Below are 21776 nucleotides of genomic sequence, written 5' to 3'. Positions count from 1 at the left end.
CTCTATTATTATTTTTTCTCGTTGATATTATTTTTCCTCTGCTCTCATATACATTTACTTGTAAAGTTTTTAAAAGTCTGCTCTCTGAATTTTTTTTTTATCTGTAATTCTCTATTTCAATTGCAAATATTATTCCGATATTCTGTCTGCAAAATTTGTCTATATACTTTTGTATTTTGCTCTCTTTGTCATTTTTATTTTTTTATTTTTATTACAATTGTTACCTATTATTTTTTGTTAAAGCTTTTTTCTTATTATTTTTTGTTAAAGCTTTGCGCTTGAGGGAATTTCAGAGCGTTGAAAAATAACTCTGAGCTAAATAAGCAAATAAATAACACGAATAATAATTGCAAAAATAAGTACTTTTTAAAGATCGCACGACTCCGCAATTTTTTTTCGAAAGCAATTAATTTTTTCATCTACCAATATATTTAATTATAATACTTTTCAAGTGTGTAATACACAGTGTAAAGCTGCGCGTAATGACATTCACGATGCGTGAATTTATTTTGACTCTCGCCCGAATTAATCTTCAATCATTTTTAATCGTGCGTGCCGTGCGTAAGGTAAAGAGAAAAGGCGCGATCGTTTTATGTGTGCACTTCGTGTGTGTTCAGTGGGAGGAGCGAATCGTTGGCCGCATAAACAAGTTTTAATCGGCCTCGGGCATTCGCCGCGTTGAATAAATATTGATATCGGATGACGCGACGGCCAATCAGGATCGCGGTTTATGAAACGGAACGCTTACATCTCGTTCGTTTCGCGCGCGAATAATTTTGCTTGGCGATGGTTAACGAGCATAACGCAGTGTATCGCACAAAATTGTAGAAAATTCGGCAGAAACTCGTTTATTATTCTCAAATTAAACCTGACTCATCGATATCGGCGAATACAATCCAAAATATTTCACGTGTTTATACATCGTCAGTATCAAATATATTTATAAGCTAAATTGAACGATATCGCAGTAGTTTTTAAAAAGATAATGAGTGAAACAAAAAATTACAAAAAAAGTTTTTCGACATTATACTTCCGTTCCTTCGTTCTATTATCACGCTTGCGCGATCTTGTGCGCTTCTCGTTTTAGCAAGGGACGACATCGTGTCGATCCTCTTCGAAAGACATCAAGATCCTCTCGAATGCCACAGATAGGTATCGTGCAAGAGTGCATTACGAGGTTGCGTTAGTGACTTGCTTTTGATAAGTGATCAAACTGTTCCGAAAAGGCATTGAGCCCTGATATCGCGAAGGACCAAGTATCGCGCATGCGTACATGTCCGCGGGCTGTCTCCTTCGTCCGTTTCTCTCGTTTTCGACCTCCCTCTCTCTGGTATCCTCCGCGAAGGAAGGACGGAGCGAGGGCGAGAGAGCGAGCCGCCCGTCGTCGTCGGAGAGAAGATTGGCGCCTCGAGAGCGAGGAAGACGGAATTTCGCGAGTGCGAGCGAGCCGGCTTGTCGTGCGAGCAGAGCAGAGAAAGCGAGAGAGCGGAAAGAGCGGTGAGAGGAGAACGAGATGGACCAGGGGATGCCGTCGTCTCCATGGCAACGAGGCGAGGCGGGAATGCGACGGTAACCATGGCAGCCGCGGGTTCCTCTCTCGGGCCGACCTGTCTGTCCCTCTTTCTGGCCTCTCGTCCTCCTCGTTCTCCTCATCTGGACCTCTTCCTTCCGCCCACGGAGCGAGCAAACGGCCGCGCGGACGCCGCTCCTCTCGAGCCGATCTGTAAAGGAAAGGTGGGGCGGACTTGGGCTCGCGCACCGCTCCAGAGAGAAAGGGTTTTACTTTTTCTTCTCGTTTCCATCCCCCTCTTCCCCTTCGTTTCGCGCGGCCTCATGTGAATCCTTTTTTCCGTATTCAGGAGCATCTAGTCGATCTCGATGTAGCGCGCGAATAACGAGAGGTATTCAATGGCGACGCGCGATTGCAAAATTTCATTCGATTTGGCGCGTTGACGTTCCAAATGAAAATGCGAATCACATTTCTAAGATCGATGTAAAATATCAAATTTACAATGAATGTATACATTTATTCTCGCCTATATATGTAGAATCATCCTTCGTTATTTTATTCTAGAGAGATAAACATCGTACAATCTTGAAGGAACGATCCAACTTTTTCATCCTTCTTCTCATCACGCGCTTTTTTTTTCTTTATATCCCTAACTATAAATTACTTTTCAATATTCTTTTGGCAAGCAGCACATCAAACTTGCATGCATACTCGATAGCTATCGACATTCTTCGACGCTGAAACGCGGTTCGCCACTCAGCTTGGGCGCGGAATATCGTAGACGCGCCTGATTATGTGCGACTGTCGAGGAATCCCGGGATTCCAGGCGCCGTTTAACTCTCGATACGTCGCGCGACGAGAGTCAAGTTTCTGCGTCGACGACGACATTAGCGTGCCTCCGCGTTTTCCCTGACTGCATATTTCCGTCTCGCCGTCTATTACGAAGAGCGCGGCGACGGAGATATCTGCCGACGTCTCTCGTGTTATTTCGAGTTTCGTAAGAACGCGTTCGAAATGGCACGTCCTAACTGACATCGCGATTTTTCTCCGATCGTTGTAGACACACATCGCGATCGTTTCGAAAGTTAGTCCAATCTTCCTCGCAGTTTCGTTCTCGCGTTTTACTAGCCTGTATTTTTGCCATTTGATTGGATGAAAATCAAATAAAAAATATTTTTATATGTATTTCAATCATTCCATGGTGCGATTTATAATAATTATTCAAAGTCTCCGAGCTGACAATGAGTAACTTCCATCGCAATTTTAAAGCGCGCGTTCTTTTCCGCGAGATCTGACATATACAACGAGTGTTCAGCTTTCATTGACGAAAAAATGATTGAATTTACGATGTATCACCTGTCGTATATTTATACGCCCAGCTATTCTCTAATTCATATAAAGTGACATTGCCAATCTCGATATAAGAAACGAAATATAAAAGAGATGTAAGATAAGCGCAATTAAGGAAGATATGATTTCCTCGATTAAATCATTATATAAGCTGAGAGAACAGGGTAATGAAAGAAAGTTTGCGCGATTATATACTAATATCTCGTTTGATTATCTCGTTACGCCATTGCGGGTATCCTTTCGTGGCGTTCCGCGTGCAAACATTCGTCGACGAAGCTCCTCCGCAACGCGGATCCTCGCCGGTATTGTACGCGGTAGTTTGAGCGATGTTCAACCTCGCGGCTCGCGACCCTTGGACTCTCAACCCCTTCGACCGCAGTTCCGTTTGTCTCGGTACACCGCGATTCCTCCAGGAGCAAGCGAGCATAGCCTTACGTAATCGATACAATTCGGATAAATGCAACCCGGTTTTGTACAAAATTGTCTGTGTGTGTGTCGCGCGCTTGCTTTATTATATTGATTTATATCAACAATGAAATTGTTTGATTATAATTATGTCATATATAAATATTCAGTCATGTTGACAATATCAAAAAATATATTGACAATATAAACATACAATTTAGTTTTTCTCCTAAGTTGTTTAAGAAAAGAAGAGTACGAGCTATTAAAATTTTATCATTATTTTTTTTTTATTGGGGAGAAATTAATGAAAAAATATATCAGTCAATATAATGTAAGATAGTAATTGCAACGAAATAGATAAAATTTAAAGATGTAAAGAAGCGGAGGAGAGGGTATCGCAGAAAGGTACGAATATCGGAGATTCGTAAACGATTCCAAAATACGAATTAATTGGAATTTTATCGAACAATATCAGGGAAACTCGAGATAACAACTATTGGTCTCGCGGAAGAGAATTCGTTGCTTCGTCGAGAGCAAGTTACACAATAGCCGATCCGGCGATAGGTGATGGCAGAGGAGAATAGCCGAGGTAGAGTTTCTCTCGCGCGGAACCGCCACAGGGCCACCTCGTGTTCTTCGATTAGCAGGAGACCGACCCGACCATGACCTCTCCCTCTCTCTTTCTCTCTCTGTCGCTCTTCCTCTCTCTCTCTCTCTCTCTCTTTTTTCATCGTCCACCGCGTACCATGCCATAGGTGGAGAAGATTCTCTCCTGGTCTCGCTTCCTCACTCGCTCCGTTTCTCTCGTGCTCCATCTCGTGGCACTGATTGGACGATCCATCACCGTTGCTTCTCTCTCGTTCTTTCCTGCCTGTCTCCTCTTTCTCCGTCTCTCCTTTCTGTCCTCTCCAGTCTCTATTGCCAAGGAGTCGGACGCACACGTACGCGTCTGTGTGCACATATATATTATATATATATATACATATATATGTAGAGGTACATCTGTGTGAAAATACGGACGTGACTTCATACTCACGCTCATGTTCCATATGTATACATATATATCTGTATATTATGTGCACGCGTTACGTTGTCACGCGGGTGTTCACGCGATTTTCGAACATATGCACACGCGCACACTGGACTCTTGCATACCATCGCTCAAAGAGGCGGCCATTCTTGTAAGAGAGGGTGGGAGGGTAATTGGTTCCCATGAAGGTAGAAAATGCCTCGTTCGAAAACCTCTCGCCGAAACTGCACAACGCAGCTGGAACGTATCGGTGAAGATAGTTGGCAGAGAAACAGTTTCGAGAGGATACCTTTGATTAAAATTGTTTGTAATTGACGATCGCAAACGCGGAAATTATCAATGATAGCGATAACGTCTTTATTCTAGATTGTATTAATTTTTCAAGATTATAACTATTTCTTGTTGATCATTGTTTTTCGATAAGATCATTATACGTCAATAACGCGAGAAAGGAAATGGAGTAGCTCGAATGCGAAAGAAGAGCGCGCGCGTACGATAAACGTGATACATGTCGGGGAATATATAAGCTTGCCACCATCCACAGTTCGTATTCATTAGTTCCTTATTCAAAGCCACGGAAATAGTTCCGGAGTTGCGAGAGGCACAAAGCACAAAGCTCTGTCGCGGAACAATGAGAGGCGAAGGGAGCGCGAGACAGGGATAGAGAGATAGTGAAAGAGCGAAAGCGAGAACTGCAGATTTCATGAAGCCCAAGATAGGTACAATGGTTTAGCTGGCGAGTACATCATCTCTGTCTGCCTCTCACCGTTCCACTCTCTCTCTTTCTCTCTCTCTCTTTTTCCTTCTCTATCTCGCTTCCTATGTATTTCTCGGTCCCTCTGCAATATTCATATGTGTTGAATATATTAATACGCCGAGAGATATGTAAAGCGTGCGCGACTGGGAAACGCGCCGTCTCCGCTAGCTGCCGCTTGCTGCCTGGCTGGCTGCAATATTAGTGAAATGTGTCTCGGAGTGCGCCCATGTGCGGCACCGATATTAAACAGCAGCCGTCATTGCATCTGCTCTCTCCCGGTAACCCGTCTGCTCCACGCGTGTTTCCAGTTTCCATCGGAAATCTCGTTGGTCCTCCGAATTTCGATTCCGGACCCTCTACTCCGCGCCCATCCCTCTCCTCCTCTTCCTTCTCCTCTCCTTTTCCTCAAGTTCTTTTTCTCTCCGTTTCCATGCTTTTACGATATTTTCTCTTGTCGGTTTTCCACCTCTTTCGCGAGAATAATTCTATCGTAAGCGTACGAAGGTACCGCTATATTTTTCACGATATGAAAATCCGGTCGACGATTGTCCATCATACGAAGGATCCGCCGATGAAGCAGATGCGCGTGATATTCAGAAAATATGATATATTTTGTATTACAACAATATTTACTATATTATATATTGTACGTCAACGCGTGCGCAATATGTGCATATATTAATTTTTTATCTAAATAATTTAAAGAACTTTCTTATATATCTGCCATTACATAAATAGCAATATTATTTAAAGAAGAGAAAACGGAAACATATATTATACAATTAATAATTTGCGGATAATGCAAACGTTTTTGAGATTTTCTTTGGATAATATTTTCAGTATAATTTTTTTTATACCGGTTAACTCACAGCAATTTTGCATTACGCTCGTTAATGAGTAGGTTTTCTCATCGTGTATGTAGATATGCTGAGGCTATTACTATGCAAAGTAATTACGACTTCACACCTGGCTACTTTGGCAACAGCATGCTTCAATGCGATATTCCATTTGCTTGATGATTCAATCTAAACTTCCGCGCGGAATTTGATTCTTTGTTCGTTTTTACGAAGCCCATAATCGGACATTGAACACTACAAAGGCAATCGAGCTCAACGGGAGAGTAATTAAAACGTAAAATTTACGAAAGGATTGCATCTCGCTTGTCGCTGGGAAGAGAATAAGAGAGAGACACGACAATATCGCCGATATCAACGGAGGAAAGGAGACACCCGCACGTAGGTAGCTCTCTTTCAACTGTATTGGTCTGCTTCCACAATTTTTTTGCGAGAGAGATGAATACAGCTAAAAGAGTGCTGGCGGAGGGCGAGTTAAAGCCGTGCAAGAGAAAAGGGGGAATGTAGAAGGGGTGGTTTCGCGATGTAGCAGTACGATGCAGTATACGGTATAATCGGTAGTACCGGCACATGGGCACACGCCAACTTCCTCTCTTCCTCTCTCCTTCCCCTCTTCCCCGATTCTCCCGACTGTGTACCCTCCACCTCCGACGTGCCCCTGCACGATTCTCCCAGCCCCGGCAGCGGCGGCGGCAGCAGCAGCAGCAGCAGCAGCAGCAGCAGCAGCAGCAGCACCCAACCCAGACCCTGGGGCTGTCAAACGCAGGCCGAATCTTCTTCTGCTCGTGACAGCCTGGAAATGAAGAGAGTGCCCCGCGTGGCGTATCCTATCCGCTTTCGTACGTTAACGCACGTTCTAGGTACGTACGAATCGTGCACACACGTGCGGGCGCGCGCTTACATTATCCCTTTAATATGTGGTTGAGCACCGGCGCGAGAGAGGTACCGCTCGCGGAATGAGAAGCTACGGCTTAATGGACCTACGGCCCTTTTTCTCTAGTCCCTTCTTTCGTCCTCGCTTCAATCCCGGCGATCGCTTCCGGGCATATCTGCCTCTTTGTGCATCGACCGCGTCGGTCTTTGCTTAGTTGTAGTTATTTAAACTGTGCATACGAGATCGTGTGCATTATTTTCCTTTTTATCATTATACGATATCTCTAACAAATTAAACTGAGATCAAACAAAATTTTAGCCGATTTTCTCTGCGTGCGCGGACACGGAAAGTCGTAGATTTAAAAGTAGTATTAATTTCTGAAAGTTATCTTGACCGTTCGCACATATCGTCTATTACACGCATGGATTTCGACTTGTAGCTTTTTCATCGTTTCTTTTTTATTGAAAGAAACGTTTTATCGCGTTGGTAGTTACTTTAAGGAACGGGGCTAAAGAGTTTGAAAGGATCGGTCCCTCCACCATGCCGATTACGAAGCACTTTTCGAGCGCGATCATTAGCGCAATTATTATTGTGTCGGAGCACAATGAGCACACCGCCATCGCCGACAACAATGGACGCTGAAGGTGAAGAGGCGAAGGGATGAAGCGCGCACCGGCGATGGAGCGAAGTGGCTGGCCGTAGAAAAGAGAGGAGAGCCGGTAGATCGCCGTGATGGAACGAAATGAAAATAGAACAAAGGCCGCGAGCGAGCACGTAAAAAAATGCTAATGAACAGACGCGGCCATTGTCGTTAATTGCATTTTGTTTTCTGCCGCGTAACTCGCGCCAACGTCGTTTGATGCAGCCCTTTCACGGCGGCATAGAGCATCGCCGATTTCTCTCAAAGAAAAAAAGAAAAAAAAAATATGGAATTTAACGCTAGACAATGAACGCCGTGAATTCTCGCGTGTTGGTATTCTTTGCATGTTATTACAAGCCACAGTTCCATCGATGAAATATATATGATCTTGAACGTTACAACTTTCCTTGCTTGTGTCGATGTCGCGATATTGCATACGTCGCGGTAGGGCGAGTGTATCGAACAGTCCACCGATGCCGTGTTCGACCGCTGAACTAAAGTATGACTCGTTGTTAAAGGGCATGGTGCGAGAGAGGTGCATCTATTAGAACGCGCGTCGAGGCACTTGATGCGTTTACATCGTTGTACATCGGGGCATTCGTTGTGCATACTTGGCATACACTCCGAACGATATTGCCGCTATACCTGCTGTGTTATTACGACGTTACATTCCGTCGTACATGGAGTCCATCGCGTACAACCCACAAGTACAACGAGATCTTTTCATTGTATCGTATTTTTTTACTGGATCACGCGTTTTTCTTTCTACGTCTCGCTTTTCTTACTCTTGTCTCTTTCTACTATCTATATAGTACAATACTTTGTTGAGTATGCTTAAAAAGCAAGCTTAGAATGACAATATCACAGTTTTTTATGCTTTATAGCTCGCAGTACGGAAAAATATATAATTAATCTCGAAAAAATTGCATATTGATACATGATTGAAAGCAATATACATAATTAAATATCTAGTTATTTACATAAAATTTGAGATTTACATAAAATTTAGTATAAAATATATGGAAATTTTCAAGAATTCTTGACATATGAGCATAAACATTTATCTTAATGACCCCTTATTTACACACATTGCTTCTAATCGCAAATTCTTGTTTTATCAAGATATCTTGATCTTATAATTAAAATGTCAAGTTGTCGTTCATGCATCGTCGCCGCTTTCTCGCCATCGAGCGACGAGAGGCGCGCACAAATTATAACGCCGGACCAGGCGACGGATCTCTCGCCGTTATCTCCTCGGTGGCTTGTTTTTTACCCCGCCCTATTAGTTGTCCGTGTCCCAAGTATCTGCACGGTGCGAGTCGATCCTGCGTTTCTTCCCCGTTCGCCGCCGATCGTGTCCGACGCGAACGATTTAACGTGATCCAACAATGCTTGGTGAAATACTGCGACTCGATCTCGACACCTTGGCATCGTTAATTAGCGATGCCGCACGACTTTTATTCCAGCCGCGGCCCCCTCGCGTTTAATTACAACGTCGAAAGAGCGGAACAGACGTGCGAGAACCGTCTCGTGTGTTACACTCTCGGCTACCTGCCGGACATGACATACCGGCTCTCATGACCAACACGTGCCCTCGACTGGTATCGTCTGGTATCGGCGGTGTCAAACACACACAGCCACGCACACGGACCGGCACTGACGTCGTAAACGCCGATCGTGTATACGATTCGGTAATGAGGTCATGGCTTCTTCGAGTCAAACCTGAAGCGAGGAGTCAAAACGCGCGCGTATTTGTCAAGCACAATATGGCAATATATTTTTAACCGTTTCTCATTAAAAATGAACATATCGTTATTCTCAAATGCTTTGACGAGATATGAATACAGAATCAAATATAAATAACGTGAAACTTCCTGCGTTCATTAAATTTTATAAAATTTATAGTTTTAATTTTAGATTCGTGTATTTAATGTTAAATAAAAATGCACGGGTAACAATAGAAGTAGATTTATCGTAAATACAGGCCGCGCGGTTTCCATCGCTACCCTTGAATTAAGCGGTCCTTTGTTTGTTTGTTGTTCCGGTTTGATTCTTTCGCGAGGTGTACTGTCGAGGGTGCGCGGTATAGGTCAATGGGAAACTAATTGTCGGCGCTTGGAGGGTGCAGTCAGAAACAGAGGGGGGCGGTACAGCGGCGTTCGCTGTCGCTCGAAGGGTCGATTCGAGGGTGGTCGAAAAGTCTAAGCACTCGACGAAAGCCGGCGAAAAGTAGCGGGCGCCGCGACGGGCGATGAGACTAGACGGTTGCAGAGTAGTGGTGATGCCGTGCCGTGGTCGATGGTGATGCTGGTGGCGTAGCGATGGTGAAGGGAGAACGAGGACACTCGAATGAAGAGGGCCGACAACAGATTGCCACGGCGAGAGAAACAATGCAATCCCGTCCCTCCCCTGGCTGCCCCTAATCTTCCCTTCACGGATGCAACGTGCACGCAACGCGCGCTTCTACGAGGCACTCGACGACTCGGCATCGAGTGTTTCAATGGCGTATTGACTCGGTTACCGAAATGACACGATCACGCGCGCCGCACTCTGATCTATATCTTGTATCTCCTCGCCAGATTCGATAATAATTACGTAGTATAATTAAAAGGCAGATGTGGCAAAATTTTCGTTGCAATTTAAATTTACATTTTAGATTGAGATTTGGTATGTAGTATTTTTTAAATTTAATTTGTGAATCGAGATATTTTTAATTAAGTCTTGCAATTTTACATAAATATTTAAGCATTTAAATTAACATTTTACAGAATTATTTATATTTATTAATATCTTATTTATACACTTAATACAGCACTATTCAAATTTGTAATAAAAATTAGATCAATTTCGATATAATACGTAGGCAACAGTTAACTGCATCGTCTATCCATCGTATATTTTAAGAAATTTGCGAAATTGCAGGCCGATGCCCAAGGGTGCTGTTTATGGTATTCTTTAAATTCTGTCTGCGTAAAATATAAAGTATCGACATTATGTATTTATTATAATGCGACCTAGAGGCAGGCCGATCGAGCAGTCACGTTGCTCAAGAGGCCTCGAGAGAACCGCCGCGCCGGTAGGAGAAGGAAGAGACTCGAGAGGAAGGGTCGGGAATAATCAATTTATCACTGTGCAGGTGCCTCCGCGCATTTACATATGCGACGACGTTGCAGTCGTGGTACCGTGTTGTAGTCGTTGTTTTCGCGTTCACGGACATTTATGCGCGTGTGCGCGATGCAAATTGACGGTAGGCGAATTCACGGCGAACATTTCTTGCTTGATAACTCGATGAGAATACATATATCGGAGTATCGATTAAACAATCTTTTATTATCACGACAATGTTTAACGTGTATTTCGAGAGCTACAAAAAATCGCGCGTAGCGTTAAAGATAGATGATTGAATATTCGATGCAAGTAATATTGAGAAGCTCTCGAGTAATGCCTCTAGAACGTGCAATGTGCTCGGGGCGACGTTAAGATACTACGGTGACCTTGACATCGATAGCGGTATCTTTATAAATTCGTCTTCTTCATTAATCATGAGAAGAAAGACAGGGGGGTCGCGGGCCTTAAAATATCTTTTACATAATCTCCGAGCAGCAGCAGCGCGAACACGTGACGCTGACACGCGAAGGATCAACGTCCTGAATCGACGATCGGTTGATCGTAGCCGAGTCACGCTTTAAATATCTCATTCTAATTTTAATAGGGCGAGAGCACATTGCATTAATCGTCAACGGCCGCGACCACCGACAACCTGGTTCTGTCGATCGGCGCTAAGGTCACGTCTGCACTTAATCTATCTCTTCAAGTGCGCCGTAAAACTGGCGCTAATACTAGCGCAATCTGAGCGCGCATTGATTTACGAGGTCGTACGATCCACGCGCCACGGTTCCCATCGCTCGACCCTTCGTTGATCGTCCTTGTAACCGATATTAGGTTTGTCGCTCCGATACGTAAAATGCAAAATCGCCTTGCATTTCTTTTATTGTGTGCGCTTTACTGCTGTTGCTTATGCTTCGAACAAAATTTTTTTTGATACTGGTATGTGATTTTGTATAAAATTTAATGTGTAAAATTTTTCGATAGAAAGTAAAAATTTATTTGCGCCTGTGCATTTTTACGTATTTTACTTGTTAATTTTTTAGTTCGTTAAATATTTACAAATAGCATATTTCCTAATGTTATTCTAGGCATGTATAGTGTTTTTTATACGTGTAATGCAACGCAGGTCGCACAAGCCACAATTTCTCGCATTTTACGAACCTTCGCTTCGGCGATGCGCCCTCGACCGATGTCACGTATCGAAGCTACACGTTCCTTCGTTTTCAACTTGGTCGATTCTACTTCTTTTTTTTTCCTTGCGACTTTGCAGCCACGTCAATGACGGTCGGCTGTAAAATAATCGTAAAGTAACGGGACGTTTCGCCCACGCGATGGGTCTTTCGTGCGACGTTGCACACTCTAACACCTACTTCTTCTATCTGCATATCGAACAGCGCGACTCTTCCCTTCCATTCGCCGGCTCACTCTCGTTTTGGCCTCTCGTGAGATAGCGACGTGCCGTGCGAGGCGTTACTGCACACCGCCATAAGGGGTTAGGTTTACGACTTCGGCCGACTGTCGATATCGCCGTGTCGTTCTAGATGTCTGCCTGACCTCGGAACTTCTAGCTTCGTAAACATGTTCCCTCGCGGGCTTACGTATACCAGCTTGTACTTGCTCGCTTCACCGTCGCATCGTTGCGTTATAAAAGTCCCAAGCCTACTATGACTCTCTTTATTAAAAGCTTACTTTTGCAATATTAATGATTTGTTATTAATATTTATTAATATTAAATTTAAAAATAAAAATAAGAAATGTAGATGATGCTTTTTGAAAAAGTTGGAGCGTTTTTCTATGCGAAGCGTTGAAGAAAGAACGCAGTAGAATTCGGTACAAAGTTATAGCCGTGCTTGTCGTCTTCGTCGTCGTCTTTGTCGCAGCTGTCGCTATTTTGTCTGCCTTTCGATCTCTTTCTCGCTCTCTCTCTTTCTCTATCCTTCTCTGTCTGTCCATCTCTTTCTATAGTACTATCTCTTTCTCTCTCTCTCTCTCTCTCTCCCTCTCTCTCTTCCTTTAGATCCCTTTAGCTTGTTCTCTGCCGCTCTCTTCAAAAGCTATTCCGAATACCGTGCTCCCGCCGCTATTTTGGTTACGTTAAAAATGCATCCATCGAGCCACGTCAACGCGCCCATTCGCCGTCGCGTCGTCGACCTTTCTCACAGTCGGAGGCTAACGTTTCCACGTCGATCCCCGATCTCCCAGAAATCACGAGGAGCGCATAAGTAAGACGCCATTAAACGACCGCTTGTACCCTCGTTCGAGGATGCTTTTACAGTGGCCCGCTAATTGACGCCATTGTAAATAAAACGCTTCCCGCATCTCTCTTTGCCAACTGTCATTTTACATACGATGGTTGAATCGCCGCATTGTGGCTATTTCAAACGCAAAATTACGTTTAGCGCAGCACTTTGCGATCTCCGCGGGCAATATCTTTCGCGGAAAGCGAGCGAGAGAATTTCGGCTGATCGTGAAATAGCAAAGCCTGCTTTTGATCTATCCGGTTCGATTCAATAATTTTAGAGATAGTATATCTAACTTGGATGTTGCAAAGCATTTCCTTCAAATAGCTATCCGGTTGTTTATATTTTTGCATAATATTTTGGTCGCCGCAAAGAGATATATACATTCGCAGTCAATTCCACACCAATCGAGTGTAGGCGAACAGAAAAAAAAGGAAAAAACCCTAAGACAGATAGAAAGAAAGAGAGAGAGAGAGAGAAGAGAAAGATAAGGCAGAGATACGTAGCTTAGACTGTAGCTTAGACGTAGGTAAGATGGAGTCTGGTTTGATGGAATGCCGTTTCCATCACAACCAACTGCCCTCTCTCGCCCCTTTCCCGATGTTTACCACCTCATGTGCGCCATCCTCCTCTGGGAACATGTGTGTGAGCCAGTGTTCAGACGACCCTCGCGTTTTCAGCCGGCCGTACCAATCTCGAATGCTTAGGAACGAACAAGTCTGTAGTTACCTAAAGCAGAGTCAGTCAGTCGGATGAATCGCCATATTTGGATCTACATATGGCTTCCCTTCCGCGCCTCGGCAACGAATATGCCTTATATACTTAAAAAAATGGGAATAATCATCACGCTATTAAATTTGATTAGAAGATAGAAGTATATTTTTTGTCGCTAACGAATGTGACACACATAATATTTTGTTACTTCCTTTTTTATAGTATATAATAGTTTGGTTTAATTCTTTTATTTTCTTTTAATTTTGATACGACAAGAGCTGGAATCATTTTTAAAACAGGCAAATCCTTTATACCGCTTATATTAGATATATTTATAATAATCATTTGCATGTGTCGCGTTCAACAAATTTGGTCGCTTCGCTTTGCTCTTGATATTCCATCACGCTCGTTGACGGAACGACAAAACATTTCGCTCCTTTCGTCTGGCTCGTCACGAAGGGATGTAAGTCAACGGAGCACTTAAGCATGGCGCTCGGCGATGCTCGGCATTAAATAACGCGGCGCGTCCGAGGAGGAGAGGCGAGGAGAGGCCGCCGGCCTCTTTCTCGCCCTTTACACGTTCGTCTGCTTCGCGCCGCTGTCGTTTCTTCGTTCCGTAGATGCGTGCCGTGGATAAAAAGCTCCTTCCAGGTTGTGGCCGACCGCTCGCGCGGTCTTATCGACGATCGGGGTACGTCGACGCGGTCGATAGCCGACATGCTCGTATAAAATATCGCGGCCGACTTTTATATCTGCGCCCCAAGTTTGACACGCCTGGGAGAGAATACCGCGTATCTGATTTTTCGTCGTGGACGCTCGCGGAAAATTGAATGTCTGTTTGCCGCGATAATTCACCGTTCGTATCGGGAGCCCGGGATCTTTTTGCTTCTTCTGAGTGCGAGCGCCGAGCGACGAGAGCTGCAAAATCCGTATCGTCGTTCGTCAACGCGTGGACCATGCGAAGAGTTTTGCCCCGGTTGGTCCCGTGATTGTAGAACGCCGAAATCTGTCGCCACGTGTTTTATGGTACGATCAAATTGGCGGGAGAGCCTCGATCGAAAGGGGGAAGTTGTAATAAAACGGACGCGCTAAACGTGTCACTCAATGTCACTGGTAGATGCCGGTGTCGGGCGTACATATATTCGTCGGGGGGAGGGGGTGATAGTGGGGGGGGGGGGGGGGGGGGGGGGGAGGCAATTCGAATCTAGCCCATAGTAATATCGAGTATCACGGAGGACGGGAGGAGAGGGTAGCGTTGTGTTTCTCTTGATAAAACGGAAATTGAACCGCGGCGGTCACGGCAACCGTGAATTCGCACTCACGTTGCGACTACGCCGCAGATGGGAGTTTAGACAAATAAGGACGGAGAGTAGTTATGGCATTAATAAAACGAAAGAGAGAGAGAGAGAGAGAGAGAGACAGAGGAAGAGAGAGAGCGAGAGAGAGGAAGAGAAAGAGAGAATACAAATGCAATAATTCATGAGTGAGTAAATTACGTGCACTCTCTTATTTTAGAATTCTTATCACGCGCCGTGCATATTTGCTAATGTAAGGTCTCATTAGATATACCACGGTGATATAATCATTATTCCGATTATTCTTGGCATGCGTTGCTCTTATCGTAAAAAATATTAAGTATGAGACCTAGAAGTCAAAGAGAGTCTCGTATTCTCTGCAGAATCTGAAAAATCTTTTACATAAATCGTGAGCCGAATGACTCTTCCGCGTTGTCCTATAACATCGCTGTCCGGGAATGGGTATCAGGCAAAAGTCAGGGTGCGCTATCGATCAAACGAATCGGTCGTCTCGACCCCACCATCCATGCCCCGAACGAATTCCAGTTGATCCAGCTAAGCGCTGTCCTAATATCGTCTGGCCGATTCTACGAGCGGCGATCTCTCTCCCGTGCTCGTTTTCGGAGATCCCCTAATGGCGAAGTGCCGAAACGTTGCCTTCGGTGAAACGGACGAACGAAGAGAGATAGAGAAAGAGAAAGACAGACAGAGAGAGAGAGAGAGAGAGAGAGAGAGAGAGATCTGTCGCCACGTGTTTTATGGTACGATCAAATTGGCGGGAGAGCCTCGATCGAAAGGGGGAAGTTGTAATAAAACGGACGCGCTAAACGTGTCACTCAATGTCACTGGTAGATGCCGGTGTCGGGCGTACATATATTCGTCGGGGGGAGGGGGGGGGGAGGCAATTCGAATCTAGCCCATAGTAATATCGAGTATCACGGAGGACGGGAGGAGAGGGTAGCGTTGTGTTTCTCTTGATAAAACGGAAATTGAACCGCGGCGGTCACGGCAACCGTGAATTCGCACTCACGTTGCGACTACGCCGCAGATGGGAGTTTAGACAAATAAGGACGGAGAAACGAAAAGAGAGAGAGAAAGAGAAAGAGAGAGAGAGAGAGAGAGAGAGAGAGAGAGAGAGAGAGAGAGAGAGAGAGAGAAAGAACGGACTGGTCGAGCGACGCTGACGGGCCGGCATGAATAATGTCGACTCATTATTCTTTCGGGGGATTTATCAGGTCGGAGTACCGATAACGCGCTCTTTTCGTTCGGTCGTTCCGCCAGGGAAGATGCGTGCGAAGATAGCTATGCATTTATGCGCGTTGGTAGAGGGACGAGGATCAGAGAGGAGGAAAGGAAAGAGATTACATTCTTCCTCCTTCCTCTTCCTCACGTCCCCGTTCTCCGTTCTTCTCTTCTCCTACTTCGTTCTCCTTTACGTCGCCCGGACTGCCTCCGTGCTCTTTCTATCGCTGATTTTCACCCTTTCCCCTTACCTCGCTTAGGATCTACCTCGATTCTCCCGGCACCCCGCATATATCGCTGGAGGAGACCGTATCATAGTTAGAAGAATCCCAGTTCGGTTTCTGCGGGGCGCTAACAAGACGGGCCTGCGGGCCGGTCGCGTGAGTTATGGGCCCTCATGCGCACTATACACACGCATACCTACGCGCTTTGAAGCGATCGTGTGTATGTGCGTGTGCGACGAACATAGCGCAACATCGCGGCCCGTCTCGTTGGAATAGAATATAGAGTGCATAGCGAAGCTGTCGCCAGTTTTCTGGCTCATTACTGGCCACCGGTGCTCATTTCTCTCGACTCTCGGCCAAGCGGAAGTCAGCGAATTGGTTCATATCTCGTGCTTACTCGCAGATGTACGATATGCGCCAACATAGTTCAAATCAACCGATTGCAGCATTCGTAATTTGCGAATAATTCTATATATCAAATTATTATTAGATGAAGCCTCGATAGATTCGAATTTATAAAATTCAATTTCAAATTCATTTATATATACATGTTATAATTTTGATAACTCTTATGTAACACATCTATTTCTCTTTTTTTTCTCTCACGATACAAGAAGTATATTAAAAAAAAAAATTTACCGACTAACTTTGATTGGTTTATAATTATCATTTGAGAGGCGAAGAGAAGTGTAGAGACTTGGAAATAAACGAGCATTAACGCATCGCGGCGCGTGACGAGGAGTTTAAACGCGTCTCGACGCCGCACACGGTGACAAAAAGTAAAACTCGGGCGTCGTCGTAGTCAAGTTCGTTGGCGCGAGGAGATCACCGCCGTGGCTTACTAATCCCAGGACGAAAGTCGATATGTTCCCGTTCGGGACACGTGCTCGTCACATGTCCCGAAAGCTATCCGCACTTGTCAACGACGAAGACGAAGACGACGACGACGAGAACGGGCTCGACGAATGCCGTCGACGTCGACATCGTGCATCCACCGACGGCACGTTTCCATTAGCGCTTTTATTTCCGTATGTTACGATGGTTGATCGAATGACCGATTTTATTACTGCCTCTTCCAGTTAATGTCCTTACCGAACGATCACTCGAGGGAATCGCGCAAAAGTTTACGTAAGCACAAGCATTACCGAGATTCTGGGATTGCGTGCGCGAATTATCCGTTAATTGCCGTCGTCCGTCGTTCGCATCAACAGAAAGCCGAGAATATCGCTGAGAAGACTTGGAATTGCAAAGCACGTGACAACGCTTTATACATTCGACATTAACATTGTACATGAGCACGATTCAATAATTCAATCGGCGATAAGATTTTATGACTTCCGTTAACTGTATGCGCGACTCACATCAGACGAATGTTTAAATGTAATTTATGATTGACCAGTTCTACATTCTTATGTTAAAAACTATTATTTGAAATACAAAAATCTTAAAAATTATTATTACTTAATTTTTTTAGAATTATCTTGAAAAAGTTTTCGAGAAAAAATAATCAAAAACGCTTTAATGCTCGTATTGCTGTAAGAGTAAATAATAATAATAATTGCCTCGAAGTATAATAAAAGTAATATTAAAATGTTTTCCGAATTATTTATTCTTAAGATATATCAATGCCGAATTTATGATTTTTCGCTAGTATAGAAAAAATAGTTTATATTTTAATCTCGGAAATTTGTCAAGCAAAAGAAGAAAAATAATCTTCTATTGATCTTTACTATCATGCGGCAAATACTTGGGTCATCGCGCGATGTCGCACGTTAGTAATTTTCACTGGTAGACCAAATTAAGACGGAGTCTCACGTCCTACCGGTAATTATCACAGTAACAGCACTGCTGCTAGTAACAGCACATCACCAAAGCCGCAGCACGGTCTCGTGGCATTAATTAGTACAATCTTCGTACGTGCTTCGTTGCCAACGTTGTCCCGGAGATATCGTGGCTTTATCTATTTGTCTACGCTTCTCGCGATATCCACGAAGCAGCATATTTGTTCCCCTATTTTGATTAATACGATTATGCGAGACTGTCCTATAAAAATGTCTAGATGTACAAATTACAATTAAATATCTTTGTTATTTATTTATAAATGTTACTTACCGAAATTAGATTTGACAAACAAATGCAAATTACAAAAAAATTACATCATGTGAACGTAATGATATCCAGCATCTGTTACATCATTAACATGTATCAAAATTCGGTTCTTTTTCGCGTCTCTCGCATATTCCGTAATTCTCGCATGACAATTTATCATTTGGTGTTCTCCATTTGCTCATAGATCCCACGATCGTCTACTATTTATGTTTTCCCGTCGATCTCTAAAAAAGGCGTCCGCGGATTAATGCGGATGCTTAGAATCGCGGATACAAATCGGCGATTTATCACGTAGATTGTTATCGAGCGCCGCAGATTTCTTCGCGAAACTGGTAGCCGGAACACGCTCGATGAATCCTAATGCGTCGTTCTCTTCATAGCTCTAATGCTAGTAGCCGTTTCTTCGGCTACGTGTCGCGCGACTCTCTCGGTATATACGCGTAATTGATACAGCCATATACGCGGAGGCGCACGTATGATTTTCTCGGGGCGGTCGCATCGCGCCGCACTGTCCGATCGATCTGTATTCATAGGTCGTACGGCATAAAATACACTTGGCATGTCCATGAATCAGATAACTGTCACAGCTGCTCTACCGATGTCTCAATCAACCGCGTTCGTTCTTTCGCTCTGCCGATCTGCTCGTTCGTTCGTTGACTCACTCGCTCGTATTTACTCCACCACATTCTCTTTTCCTTTTATTTTTGATCTCTGTCTCTCTCTTTCTCCGCCTTGCGCTTTATTTATCGCCATAATCCCGCGATACGCGCTAGCTTCTCACCCACGGAGCTTTGGTGACTCGATCCGCAATTCGTGTTTCTCGTTTTGCACCTCGCGGCGGCGGTCGACGAAAAGAGGCTGATGCCCGCCGGCAAAGAGAACGAGTCCGCGCGGTTACGGCGTTGTGACGGGAAATTCCGCTCCCGACCGATGTCGAGTTCTTTTTTCGTCGGTGCCGTTTTTAACGAGTTTACACTTTGTTTCGTCAGAATAAATCGGGGAAGTCTCGGCCGGCGGTCGTTGACAAACGACGTCGGGCGGCGAAACGATCGTTTCTATGCCGAACATTTTCGTCGCCCGCGGCCCTTCGCGCGCCTCTGTGTAAACAATCGCGGAGGAATTAGAATCGGGGGACCGCCGCTCTCGTTCCGCGAGTCTCCGGGCGACATTCCTGAGAAACTCCGAAACTCTATCATAACAATAATATCTGGAGCGAGGAGCGGAACGAAAGGCGGCGATGCTTTTAGGGACCGAGAGCCGAACGAAGGAGAGGCCGACGTTCCATCCGTTAATCCGCATAGCTCCGACGTCTCGGGCGGCTTCTTCGTCCCTTCGTCTCATATTTGTCCCGGCTCGTAGCGATAGGCAGATATTTCGGTCTCTTCCCTCTTCATTCCGCAGCACGCCGATACGTTGTCGTGCGTCATTGGGATTACAGAAATTCGAGAGCATCCAAGATTTTCCCCTCCTGTGAATCGATGAATCTGTTGCGTTATGTGTCTTAAATTTTTTAGATTTTTTATTGGTAATAAATATGTCACTGTTATAATGATTAGAACGCGTTAATATTAATGAATGCGAAAGCCTATGATAACTTTTCAGAATAAATCTAAAAACTGACCCTGTCATGAGATCAATTTTGTCGATTTTGAAAAATGTTGGAATGTCAACTCTCGGAATAATTCAACAATCTCGTTTATTTTTTTTTTATAGATAAAAGATATAATAACTAAAATGAATTAAAAAATGAAAAAATGATAAGTAGATAAGATGAGGAGAAGAAATCTTATCCTAGCTTGCCTCACTTGCCAATATGCACGCGCAAACGCGGCACACTGAATTATACACGTCGTGCGGCTCATTTGTAAGACAAACTTCCACAAAGTGCGCTTCTCACATGGACTAGCTTCGCGAGATGCGACGATCTCCCCGCGCCGACTTTGAGAGAGCTCCTCATCGCGCCTCATCTCATCCACAATCGCCGATTAATCTCCCGGTTAAGCAGATTCTCGGATTAAACGGCGCTCGTATTACGCGTCGCACAGATGCGTGGATACGCGCGCTTCGTGAAATCGACCGCGACGATCCTCTCGCGGCGGGCAACACCGGCGAGCCACATTTCATCGTCAAAAATAGTCTGGGAATCGTCGAGAGGAGAGACCCCGATCCCCCTCGCGGTCGCCGCGAAGACTCTCGGATCAACACGAGCCAGAAGAGCGTGTTTTGGTGCAACGACCTTCCCCGCGATTCTCAGCCGCGCAAAATCATGAGTCGAAGGCTCTTTGTCGCCGAAAGTCGATGCCTTTTCTTTCCGAGGATGATCAATAGTTCTCGCGATGGTTATATCGTGGTTTATAAAATTTCCCATCGATATTGTCAAGCTTTCAATCGCGGAGTTCATCGTCTTCGTGACCGCGAAACGCGATACTCGAAGAGGCGTATACGACGCGACGTCTCACCTTTTTTTGGTTTTCTTTTTTCCTCACCCTTCGCCCGACGACCCTTCTTACGCGCGTGGCGATGTGGCAACAAATAAATGTCTCGGTATCCGGTACGTCTTCTACCTACCTACACGCGCATATCGGAGACTCTCGAGCTCGCATCTAAAGTCGTATGCGACCCGAAGTTCGAAGCGTATAGTTGGGAAGAAGCACTGATGAGGAAGGATGGAAAGAGGAGAAACGCAAACGAGGAATCAGGAGAGAGATAGGGAGAGAGAAAGAGTGAGACGAACGCGGTCCTCGCTTCGACGGGATGGAAATAAGGAGGAGTTTATTTTCGGCCTGCCATATGCGCTGGTTATTTCGACAGTTTGCGCGGCCACCCTAAATAGAGGCTGCGGCCTCGTCTTCGAGAAAGATGTTCTCGGCTTAACGTTTTTTTTTTTCAACGTGATCAACGGGCCTATCGATTTCCCCGAAGATTCCAAACATATTCGCGCGCACACGAATAATGAATTATGTAATACAATAATATACTTATGTATACATATAGAATATCATGAACAAATGAAAGGAGAAATATAGAGGATTTTATACAAGTGAATACTCTCTAAATTTAAGATATCTCACATGGATCTCGAACAAATTTAGCAACGGTTAAAAATTCAATATTGAGTGCGTATTTCATCTCCTTCTTCGAATTAGTATTCCTAGTTTAAAATGGAAATCGGAATTGACTAATTATTACCACCGCCAGCGCGACATACGCGATATAGAAAAGAGTTGTATTTTCTGATTTTGAGAATGGCGCGATAGATCTGGCTGACTCGAAATAGATTATCGTCGACGTGTGTAGGACTTCGCCCATTCTCCATTCGCTAAGTATAGCTGCGACAGATCGAAATAAAGGAAGAAAGAAAACGGACGCGTCGTTTTGGGCACTCGCGCGTTGGTCGAAAACGTTGTTGAACGGAGTCGGAAGA

General features: G+C 44.5%; 1 protein-coding gene across 4 annotated transcripts in view; it reads left to right on the top strand.

Annotated features, from left to right (window-relative positions):
• The window catches only part of LOC115234269 (homeobox protein homothorax), a 403166-nt gene that overhangs the window by 217370 nt on the left and 164020 nt on the right, over nucleotides 1–21776 (top strand). The gene's annotated exons all lie outside the window — the stretch shown is intronic.

Source organism: Formica exsecta, unplaced genomic scaffold, assembly GCF_003651465.1.
Source record: "Formica exsecta isolate Colony F162 unplaced genomic scaffold, ASM365146v1 scaffold2, whole genome shotgun sequence".
NCBI classification, from domain to species: Eukaryota; Metazoa; Arthropoda; class Insecta; order Hymenoptera; family Formicidae; genus Formica; species Formica exsecta.
This window is presented reverse-complemented; position numbering and strand designations above follow the sequence as displayed.